The 12,701-nt window shown below is 36.9% G+C and overlaps 1 pseudogene; it reads left to right on the top strand.

The window, feature by feature from the left end:
* The first annotated feature begins 1,131 nt into the window (after nucleotides 1-1,131).
* LOC135467068 (solute carrier family 52, riboflavin transporter, member 3-B-like) lies at nucleotides 1,132-3,048 on the top strand (annotated as a pseudogene).
* The last annotated feature ends 9,653 nt before the right edge of the window (nucleotides 3,049-12,701 follow it).

Here is a 12,701-nt window from a genome sequence, read left to right as displayed (position 1 = left end):
ATGAAAGATGGTCATATAAACATTTAACATATTCTCCCCACGGTACAACTGAAAAATGCCCTGTTGTATAATAAAGGCCAATATTTTTCAATTCATACTAGAGCATACAAAGCTACACCTTGAAGAGCGCGTCCAAACTATATTTTATTTTGAAGAAGGTATAACTAGGAGTGAGAAGGGACGCAGCGTTAGTCTGTTTATTTATTTATTTATTTACGTGTTGGGGGGAAGGGTTTTCTCCAAGAGCCCTTAGGGCTCAGGAGTATTGTTATACATACCTGTGTCTGTCCCCATCTTTGTGAACGGTATATCTCAGAATATGGACATCTGCATGTGCCGTTAGGCCTCTTTAGTTCTATCCAATAGAATTATGCAACAATATGCATATTAATCCACTTCATCAGCACGTTTGTCCATGTTGTACTTTCTGTACATCTAAATTAACCTATTGTCTGGGAAATTCGTGGCGTTTGGAAGAGATGGTTATTAATTTGGACTTTTACATGTGCCGTTCGTTCTGTTTAAATCTTTTGAAATATCTATATTGATTTGCCTAGGAGTTTACTTAATTTTAGTAACCACCTTAATCGCCAAAGGTTTGCTAAATGGAGATCTCTATAGTTAAATGAATAAGAAACGAAAATTAACAAACTCGAAAATGAAGATATATGATGAAAGATCTTTAGACACTGTCCTGTAAAGCAAATATGTTTTCTTCATATAATTTTTCCAAAATTACGTTTTTCACGGAACAGAAACATTGGTAATAACCTGGGAACAAGTTGGTATTAAGTTGACCTCACCTACGCATACGTTTGGAATACATTCACTTGATATATATATATATATATATATATATATATATATATATATATATATATATATATATATATATATATATATATATATATATATATATATATATGCATTTTAGACTCTTTGAAAAAGTCTTTAAAAAAAACGAAGTATTTTCCTGCATTGGTATTGCTTAATGATCTTTCCTCTGACTTTCACAACAGAATAGGGGTTTCTTTGCCTATGAGAAATCTATCAATCATTAAATACACATATGTGCACATTTTAAACAGACGTTTTTATTTTGATTTGCTACAGGCCGAATCATCGGACAAGATGCAGTTGGACGTTTGTAAGGGGTGCGGCGACACCAGGCCTTTCATTCACGTGCTCGCCGCTCTGTTCGGCATGGGTTCGAATCTGGCCGTGAACGGGATTTGGGTGGAGCTGCCTATCTTAGTTTTCTTTCTACCCGAGGGCTGGTCCCTAGGCTCCTACATGACGATCATCCTTCAGCTGGCCAACATCGCACCCCTCCTCTACACTGCCGGGAACATCCTGTGTCCCAAGAAAGTTACAGAGAAACCGGCCATCTACTTTATCGCTTTTCTGGGAACCGCCGCGAGTTTCTTGTTGGCGTACCTCTGGGACATGACGTCCATAGTTTTCGGCTCGCTTCACAGCACAGCGCTGTTCTCCCCTCCACTTCTGTCTGTCTATCATGGACTGCACCTCCTCCATTGTTTTTCATCACGGCAATGGGCGTCTTCCAGGAACCGTATATGACCACCTATTTTCTGGGGGAAGGGATGAGCGGGTTACTGCCTGGCCTAGTGGCATTGGCTCAGGGCGTAGGGGATATCTACTGTACAAACAAAAGCATAGAGATCAGCGACTTTGATAACGGTTCTTGGTACAACTCAACAAGTTTCGCCTTCGAGCCAACGTTTCGAGAACCCAGATTCTCTGTCATGTATTTCTTCATCTTTCTTGGGTCGATGCAGGTAATATCAGCAGGAGCCTATACAATGCTCATGTATTTCCCAGCGTGTAAGAGAGAACATATACGTCCTTTTACGGGGGAGGAGGAAATAGCTCCACCTGATAATGATAAACCAGAACAAACAGACAACAACAACATGAGCATTGCAAAAGTTGACGAGTGTACGAAAGACGACCCCAGTGCCTTTGATGAAGTGAAGTACAAAACTGGGTACCACAGTAAAGAAATGAAAATAGAACGGAAAAATAGTGGAGGCAGCGACAAGAGCAGACGGAAAGTAACCCGGGGACAATATGCTTACTTATTGTTACTCATTGGTTGGACAACATTCCTTGCCAATAGTTTCTTATTGTCAGTGCAATCCTATTCAGTTTTGCCTTACGGGAGCGAAGCGTACCATCTCGCTGTAACGCTGGCTACCATTGCCAATCCGGCAGCTTGTGTGCTGGCGCTCTTCCTTCCCTTGAAGTCACGCCCAATGATGGGCGCCTTGACAGGACTGGGGACTTTAGTCGGGGTCTACATAGTGGTGCTAGCTTTCCTTAGCCCAAACCCTTTCCTCAAAGACAGTATGATGGGAGCGGCTCTGTCGGTAAGTGTTAATTAAAGGACAGGATTGCTCAAGATTTCCCACCAACGCAAGCCGGTTACACAAGCTGTGTTGAAAAATAACACTTTCTGCTATACTAGGCTGTGCTTGCGAACTACCAATATTCTTTACTGGCAGTACCATACACAAACAGTAACGAGTTGCAGAAAAGAGAACAAAAGCGTATCTACACAGCTTGTTTCGACTGACTTTAAGCGGGCTATAATCCTCTTCGTTGATACGAAAAGTGGTTTAGATTGTCTTGATTTCCGCATTTTTGAAAGCTTCTCTTTATGATAAAAGTAAATATAAATAAAAAAAAAAAACGTTAACGGGTTCATGGTTGATTAAAATTTGTGACAGGTGTATAGAAGTCAGAATTTTTACAGAAATAATAAAAATAGAGCTTCTTTTATTCCGACAGCTATGATCAGCCATGTTGTATTTTTGTTTTCAGGTAGCTTCCTGGGTGGTCGTGATCCTGATCTTGACATACGCCCGGGTGTGCTGCGCCTTAATACTCAAGCTTCATGGGGGTAGGGGCCTCTTCTGGTACGGCTTCATGACCCAGGCAGGATCCGCTGTTGGGGCAGTCCTCAGTCTACTTTTAGTTAATGTATATGAGGTATTTGAAGACGCATCTGCATGCGCAACAGTTTGACCAGCCCACATCTATGTTATAGTGTGCTTGTTCCTTTCTGTATACGCTGTTGGTATGAAATCCTCAATATTGCGACTTAATCAAAACACCAAATACTTCTTCATCAGCAATATATACATGGGGTATATATGAATGGTTCTTTCAAGTTTACCATCGTAACTGGTTGCGAAACTTGTCAGTACTATGTTACGTGACTATGTAGCTATACCAAAAAAAACAAAAAAAAAACAAAAACACGAAAATTGAATCATGGTTCTTCGTTGATTTTGTTTTCTCCGATGTTAAAATGTATATAAATATCAAACACACGTCTACATTATGATAATATCACCTGTTACAGTACAGACACCAAAATGGCCTGCATGCATATATATAAATATTTACAATCTTATATAAATGTTACGTCAGTTGACATGATCAATCAACAATTGTCTTTCTTCACATGTACAAACATACAGTTTTAAGACACATACTATTGCAAGTCGCTTTTATTGTGATATGTATCATTTGTGATAATGCTTTGTACATTTGATTTTAGTCAAATATAAGAATATATATGTGCAAACCGCGCTGCATGAATGCATATTTAATTGTTATAAATCAAGTACATAACATGTACATGCGCAAACGTGGCATCTGAGTTTCCGGTGAAGAATTATTTGTATTTTTCACAATTAGCTAGTCCAAAAGTTATATACTATTAATTGGCTTGTTAGGCTTGTTGATATTACAGAAATAATAGTGTTTGTTTAAGTTTGTAAAAATCCGCATGGTGTGCGTGTGTTTTTTGGGGAATATCGGTACTTTGTTATTATTAAATAATAATATGGTTAAAGCTTGTTATCTTCATCACACTTGTCATCAAAATCTTAATTTAGTAGGAATCCAAAAAAAGGTGAATTTTTTGTTTGTATCATATGTTGTCAAAATCAGTTTATTCACTCAGAACTATACACTCTTTGGTCATATAGACACACAGGAAATATACAAATACTGTTGGAGTTCATTAATGCATTATTACAATATTCCTTTGCTTAGGGTTATTTTCCTTTAAGTTCAAAGCATTTTTTGTTCTGTAAGAAATTGCTCAACAAATGCGAAATATACAGGAAATTTAAATTTTGAATTTGGACAATGGAAAACTCCTTGCGCACTATGTACGGGGACAGGGCATTAAATACCAGCTTTAGAGATATAGACAATTTGGTGGGACGTCATTTGGGACATACTTTATCAATATGGCCCATTAAGCCCACCTTACAATCGAAACATCTGACAACATTTGATTCAGTGAAAAATCTGAATATCTGAAGGTAGTTTCAGGTACATTTTTGAATGGACCTGTTACTGGTGCTTTCCTCATTTTAATGTTCGTTAAATTCACATTGGGGGTTTGAAAAGACGACCTGCATCATGGCGTTGAGGGGACGATCTTCTGCGGCTAGAATGGTGATTTCAGTGCAATGCAGCCACTAGAAAAACATATTCGCGATCCCATCCTGTATGACCCGGTGTTATAAGGCAGCGCGAATGTATTTATATACTATACATCCGGCGGGAATTAAGGGTTATGTAGTGTAAGTCCTTGCAGTGTAATGCATACGCAAAACAGCCGTACATCTGGTGATATGACTCATGTATTTTATAGTACATATATATATATATATATATATATATATATATATATATATATATATATATATATATATATATATATATATATATATACGCATAAGCACATCGAGTTGAGCATGTAAAATGGAATATTTTATGTAAATATATGGACATGTATGTGAATACGGCTTGGCCGAGATTGTGCAATGTTGCATGTTACAGCTTTATGTTTAATTGTCACGATGTGATTACACTTTCTAAACTTGTTTTTCTCATGTTACACTTTGGGACATTGCAAACATGAGAATGAGGTACAATACCAACCATCTGAGAGCCTCTTTAGAATAAACACATCGCCTGCATATATAAGTGCAAAAGCAACGTTACATATTGAAAAAGTCATGGTGGGAACTGCTAAATCTATCGTCTAATTAAATGCTGGAGAGAGAAAGTGAGTTCATATATGTGTAGTTATATAAAAACGTACACCACAATATTACATACCAAATCAGGGATCAAACCAATCAATACAATAACAGTATGAATTGTTTTATCCACTGGCAATAAAGTTTTGTGCATCAAGGAAGTAGTCTGGTTGTTTTCCTGTGAGGATATAACTTTGCTAACCAATCCTGTCCTTTTTTTTTCAAAGCTTCATATATAGCTCTTACTCGCAGGGTATATAACTATATTTGCATCCTTTCATGGAAATAAATAGCATTTCAATTTTCAGGTTTTTGTGCTTTCTCTTCTGCTGGTTACTTGGGGTATTGCAAGATTCCATTTTTTTGGTGTAAAATAATTTAAAAGCATGCAACTCATTGGGGTTGTTATAGGCTTCAAGTAGAAATGTCAAGAGAGTAATTGACTTTATACAGCGAAAATCTGAAACAAGGAAAGTCACCATGCACAGCTAAGTGTATCAAAAACAATCAGATCTTTTATCTGAAGAAACATTCAAAGTTGTACTCTCTAGAAGGGATGCTGTGCGGTTCCAAATGATGTTGAAATAATTCTGTAAAAAACTCCATTGAAATTTTCTCTTAAATGAATTGATGAACAACGTTATAGATAAGACTCTTTTTTGCCCAAGTATTTTGGCAGGCTGTGGAGAAAGTTTGTATTTTTGCAGACTGTGGGAGACCATGCTGACACACATTTAGTAATTTGATTATTTTTAACCCCATATTAAAGAACTTTCCACTTTTATACAATGGCGGTCAGTTTGGTGTAGGTGGTGGCACCAGCGTACTCGAGGAAAACCACAGATCTTTGTTAAATTACAAGCGAACATTCCCAAATGCGATTACAGATATAACGCAAATGGCCACACAAGCGTCGTCGAGGGCTTTTTGGCACCCACGTCCCACGAACAGTGAATGAAGAGAATCCACAAATTTTCCTGTCCCAGGCCAGGATTGAACCGCACCGTGTATCCCAACAATTGGAAGATAAACGTCTTAAGCACTCGGCCACCACCTACTCCCCACGTCGGTTGTACACAATAGGCCAAACTCAACTGTGATTTAGATCGGTCGGGGTGTCAAAGACATCTAACAACAAATTTCTTCGCCAGTTTTCTTCAGTACCATTTGATAACGCCGCATCATCAAATACATTTATACATTGAATCGTTAGTTCTGGTTATACGCAAACTGAACTCCTATGCCAGTAGGAGATTAAAAAAACAATTCTTAGAACAACGTAAACCAGAATATTAGTGTTTCCACCCCAAGAGTATACAAAAATATATGTCTTGCAAAAGCTTAAGCAAAAATGACATTGCAAGATCTAGTGCATATACTATATGTATCAGAAAATCTGAAGGACGAGTATACATAACGGATTCACTTAGCAATAAGAGCGATCTATATCGCATGACTATGTTCAAACAATATGTTGTTTGAGACTCATATGTGTATTATATCTGGAATACAATATTATATATTCTATCCCAGCTTATGTCGAATAGATTGCCGAGAGACATTCTGAGCAATGCTCACGTAAAAATGTTTTCTTAAATGTGCTTCGCTTGAGAGAGGCCTCGGCATGAAGATTGAAGCCTCAACATAGTAAATATTTTTACGTGGAGATGTCAGTAGATCGTCTTTATTTAATATTCAAGCTGTAGAAAGGAAACCGGAACTGTGTGTTTGAAGTCCCCAATTGTGAATTTTAATCAGCGCGTACATTGCAGACCTGTAAAGCCAACCTTCCGTGCATTAACCCGCCGTAAATGTATGCGCACTTATTTATCCGACAGCCAAACTTATATTAGCCGTTTTTATCTAAAACATATTCGCTCATAATTAATAGTATTTTTTGCACTGACTTAGCTTTCAACATATTACACGAAACTTAAAAGTTTTTAACCTTAGGATTATAATGCCCGTAAGTCTTTCCAATTTCCGATGCGTTTTTTTCAGAATGGACACAGCCGATATAAACAAAGAACAACACGTCTACAATTTCAAGAAAGCAGCAATTCGTGTAAGGCATGCATATAAGCCTGATATCTGAAGGGGATAATTTCCTTTACCACTAAACCTAAATCCAAGTGAGCTCTTTCCAGTTTATGTTTCTTGTAATTACAGTTTTTGACAAGCCATACAGCATATGAGAAGGATGGGTTAGGAATTTTCCTATATATATAGTATTTCAAACTAAGAGATTCTTGCCTTGTGATACATGCCCATATAACAGTTTGTCAATCCCATTTGTTTTCCGAACAAGGAGAGATTAGGGTGTGCTTGTGTCTTACATTTCCTAAATGATGTTTATGTGTTCTTTTCAATTTTCTATATTAATTCAATACGAACATTTTACTAATGAGTAGGACTCTATTTCTAATAATCCTGCATGTATTTACACATATTTTGCTTTGTCCATCTTGCATGATATTGTGTATACTGTCTGCAATACTCTGTGTAACGTCTTTATTACACAAGTATATTTACTTATACATAACCTCATGTTCATGTTCTAAATAGCCAAAGTAAACAATCCTATACACTTCATAACGTTTGAAAACACACAGGCCTCTTACGCTTTAATATCTTTATCCTAGCACGTACTATATACATATTTACCATTAATTTGTGGTTTATTTTTACATAATTCTTCTGGCTGCCATTCCCTGGTCACGTGAATCTTAAACTGATAATGTAAATCATGGAGGGGAAATATAAATCCTGGATGGAAAACATATCTTCTATTAAATAAATTTTGGAGCTATCAATTCTGCAGCAAAGAATATTATAGTAGCAAAATTTATATATTCATCAATTCAGTAATAAATCTTGTACTGCCTTTCTTACTTCAGTGACAGTTATTTTTCATGAGAAGAAATGAACACATTTTCTCTGCTTTGGTATTCGATACAAAATACCAGTCATGGGTGGAATGATTTTGATATATGGCTCCCACCTGTCCCACTCGTTGAATGTTGGCATGTTGTAGTCAGGTGGACGAATTTTCAGTATGTTCCTTTACAATATCACTAGATTAAAGGCCAAAAGATTTCACTAATTTGGCTCATTCGCCTAGAAGATACCTTGTGCAATTCCAACAAAATTGAAAACTGTTGACTGCTTCTCTTTTCATGATTCCGTCCTTATTTCTTACTTTGTATATTTTCTTGGTTCTTTGATTTTTGTGTTTGACGTCGTTTTGGGAATTGACCTTGCGATGTCTGTTCCGATGCATCGATTCTTCCCAATTCCCAGGAAAGCGACAAGTGTGCTGAACTTGTGAACGAAGTGTTACCATTTATACATATTTATGTTATAATCCTGTTTCAGTTTATATGGTTTTTTTTTTAATTAAATATGGCATTTATAACAAGGCAAGAATCTCTAAGTCTGAATACAAAATACTGCAAAATTCCTGTAACCTTCTCATATGCTGTATGACTTCTCATTTGCGTGTGAAGAACTGCAATTAGAGTAGTATCAGTGGTCACCATTGTTCTACCCTTGGAGATAGGAATTTTATACTCTTTGTAGTCCTATTTCATACAATTATGCAAGCATGGTTGTATTAGTAACATATACGTCGGTCTACAAGGCTTCCCGTATATACACGTACACATGTTTTTACACTTGGCATTCATCGTATTTATGTAGATATGCAGGTATACATATTTATACCTTTGCTGTACTTCAGGAGACATTGCACTTTTCTTGACACACACGTCCACATCCTTTTGGCCTTGGGGATATTCAGCCAAAAACATCGTCAGTAAACGGAATCACAAAGTGTAAACCAGTATTTTCTTTTTTTGTGGTACCTCCATGGGATTTCTAGGATTTCAGACATTCCCTCGTCTAACCCTAGTAAACCCGCCCGGATAGCACGGTAGAGCGTCCGATTCGGGAGCGGTAGATCCAGGACCAATCCTGGGTCGAGTCACACCTACTTCCTCGTTTGGCCTTCAGCACGAAGGCGATAGTGCAACGACGATTGGTAATGGCTCAGGCGAGTCAGCTTACTTGCCTTTGTTAAGTAGTTTCAGTGAAGCAGCACTAGATAAAAGAGCGGTGGAAATCCGTCCTGAAACAAGGAGGTACATGACATACACCTTAAGGATTCCTTCGTCGTCATATGACTGAAAAATTGTTGAGCACGACGTTAAACCCCACTCTAACTGTATTATGTTCGAAAATTATACAGCTTAGCGATATGAAACCCCGAGAAACCCGGACATTTCTACACGCAGCTATAGTTGTATATTTGCATCCCATAACGCGAAACTGTTCTTACCATAACTGAAGAAATATTACACCAGGATAAAGATTTTTATTGTAACAAATTTATTTTAAAATGTCGTACAAATATACAGTTATGATGGATAGGAATTATAAACCAGTCAAAATGTTCAAGGTGTAAATTTGCAGGTGGTCATATTGGGACAGACACGATAACAAAGCAGTTTATGGCAATACTTGAGCTTTTTTTGTTATTATTGTTATATGCTGCGGGTCATATATCTTGAGTGTCTGTGGTGACATCTGTGCGAATTGTGTGTCGCCCCTCAAAATGTTCACCCCATCAACTGTCTCGTTTTCAAAAGAAGTCCAGGAACTCCTGAGGCAGAAATAATACAGATCAAAAACAATCAAAATCTACTGATTGAAAATACAAAAGCTTATTTCCCAAAGCAAAGACTCTACGATAAGCAAAGATGAATTACAATTTGACAGAGCATTAAAACCTTCAGTTTAAGCTAAGTTTTATTGATACGGATTCTAACAAAACTTAATTCCTCCACATACACCCGACTCCTAGTAGGACACGCGTGAATAATTCTAGAGACCGGTGCTTAAGACCGATCACAAAAAATGGAAAAAATAAATAAATAGAACTTAATACTTGGTCATTATTGCCACTAAAATCTCTGCCTTTTTGTTCCGTTCTTAGAAAATAGATGCATCAAAACACATCAAACATCTGTGATCCACAAAAAGATATATGTCTGCCATTCATTTCTTATAAAGAGCCATTAACACCCCGCAATTAATTACGATACAAAAACATACGTAGATAAGATAAGGCTGTTGACAGACAAAACTGATGCAATACGTTTCAACGTATAACTTTTATACTTCCAGTTAGGCTTTGGCAGCGGAAAGTGGTACCCTTTGGCAGAAAATGGTTACATTGAAGAGTATTTTGATTTACACTTACCTGTCTGATATAAGTGTAACGAATACCCGAAGTTCGGTGACAAATGCCTGAAATAGTCGTTTTTGGTCATCGTAGAGCCTTTTCTGATATAAACAAAGAGAGCATTGTTACAAGTCAGTGGATTACAAACTTCACGCGAGACAACGGTAACAGGAATAGAACTGCATAGAAACTTCAAATGCCCAAGAGCTTCTTGTTTGTATACATATTGTCTGACTGATTGTTTAATGCCGAGCTCAAAACTGCTGGAAATTCAATATATTACATGAGAGAAAAACTCTAAATACTCTCGATAAAATTTAACCATAGAAATGTACACCCAGGCATTCAGAGAGCTTTCGTTGTTATTTTCGTCCTATCAAGAACGAAAATCCAATGCCAAAGCTAATCGTGAAATCCATTTCATTACATCGATATCTGTCTGTCCACCATAAGAAACCAAGTTCATAAGGGCTTCTACAACACGTCCGTCAGTGCCATATCCTCAATGCTGAATTTCATCTTCTCAGCTTTCAAATCTTTATAGAATTTTTTACATATTTTTCTCTGAAAGCTGTGTCCTATAACATTTTTATGTATATATAGTGGCAAAATTTTTGTTCACTTTAACTAGAGATGTTTTAATTTATCTTTTAATGTTAAAATTTTACGTAAATATCAGAAAAGAAATATTAGTCATCATAGTTACTTTCCGGTATTTGTTCAGTTTGTTGATGGTTTCTAATTCCGATTTTATCAACTTAATCATTTTCTCGTTTTTGGACTACCGATTGTTAATTCAAGGCCACTCCAAATACATCCGCTATCTAGAAATGAAATGTAGTTGTTTAATACACATATGCACGTGAAACCATGCAAGTGAAACATTTATACTAATAGCTGAAGAGAATTTTTAAATATGCAGTTTTTTTGCTTTCAAGAAATATTTATGAAGAAGCCAGAAGGTATTTTGAAAGCAATGCTTACTGGGCATCATTCCACGTTTTTGCAACCCTATGTCTAACATACTTCTAAAAGAAATGTTGATCTCCCATGTATGGCCACGTGACGTTCTTGGGTTTGCTTTGGTGTCCACAAACTACTCCTTCTTGGACTAAATCGGTGTCCATTAGGATTGTGTTCAGCTGACTTCAAGTCGAATAGGCGACCTCGCCGTCTGAAATACGAAACCATGAGAAGAAAGGTTTAAATCTGTTTTGAGTTAACCGATGTCTGCATCAAATCCGTTAATGATTATAATATATATATGGCATCTCAAGCAAAACGCTAATAGCCTTTGGTATTGTATATAGGTATGACCTATACACGGCCATTCATGGGCCTACAAGGGACATACTACGCATCTAAAACTACCAAATTTGACATGTACTGGCTTACCCCAGTCCATGTCATGGAACTTGCTTTTGAGCATATCGGGGTCAATGACCACATTACTAGATCTCAGCAGAGGTCACTTTTTTCAAAACCAAACCTGAAAGAAGATAACAATACAGAGATAGCATGAAATTTGAAGAAGGTCTTTCAAATGAGGAACTCAGAAGAAGAAACAATTTAAATTTAAGATCGCAAATGAAGCTAGCTGATAAACCCACTGACACATCTCTTGGAATCTCTTTTAACAATCTACTTGTCAACTGCTTTTAAACCTCGATTCCTATATCAATAATGAATAAGCTACCATTCATTTAATATGGTCAAATTATTTAAGTAGCCTTTAGCATTGTCTCTACAATCATATGACAAAGACAAACTATATTTGACTAAATCCTCTTATAAGTGTTATTATGATGTGACCGAATTTGTCGTAAGCATTTCATGTAGGTAGACAACAAAGTAGCATCTAAATTTGTAAGCAAATACGATCAGTATATACTATCATTTGCAATATGTTAACTAACAATGGACCCAGCATTTATCACATGTTGTTCATCAATACTTACTGCATCTTAGGTTCGAGCCCAGTACGTTTATCGTAGATACTGTCTTTGTCGTAAAGCAAACAGAAGGAGACATTCCAAGGGCCTGTAGGATTTCTTCTCCTCCCATTTGTTTACGGCAACATGGGAACAATCGCATGGCGTCATTACGCTGTCGTCTAGGTGATGACATAGGGTATAATTGATTTTACTCACGTCATTGGCGTTCTATTCGTTGTGACGTGTGTGACGTCAGCTCCTAGTCGACAGCGTAATGACGTCATGCGATTGTTCCCATGTTGCCGTAAACAGTAGAAGAAATTCTGCAGACCAATTGAAGTGTCTCTTTTTCTTCAGTTTACGACACAGACAAAACGTATCTAAGATGCAGTAAGTATTGATAAGCAACATGTTTTACATTCTGGATACATTGTCTTC

Source organism: Liolophura sinensis, chromosome 6, assembly GCF_032854445.1.
Source record: "Liolophura sinensis isolate JHLJ2023 chromosome 6, CUHK_Ljap_v2, whole genome shotgun sequence".
NCBI lineage: Eukaryota > Metazoa > Mollusca > Polyplacophora > Chitonida > Chitonidae > Liolophura > Liolophura sinensis.
Note: the sequence above shows the minus strand (reverse complement) of the source record. Positions and strands in the feature narration are given on the sequence as shown.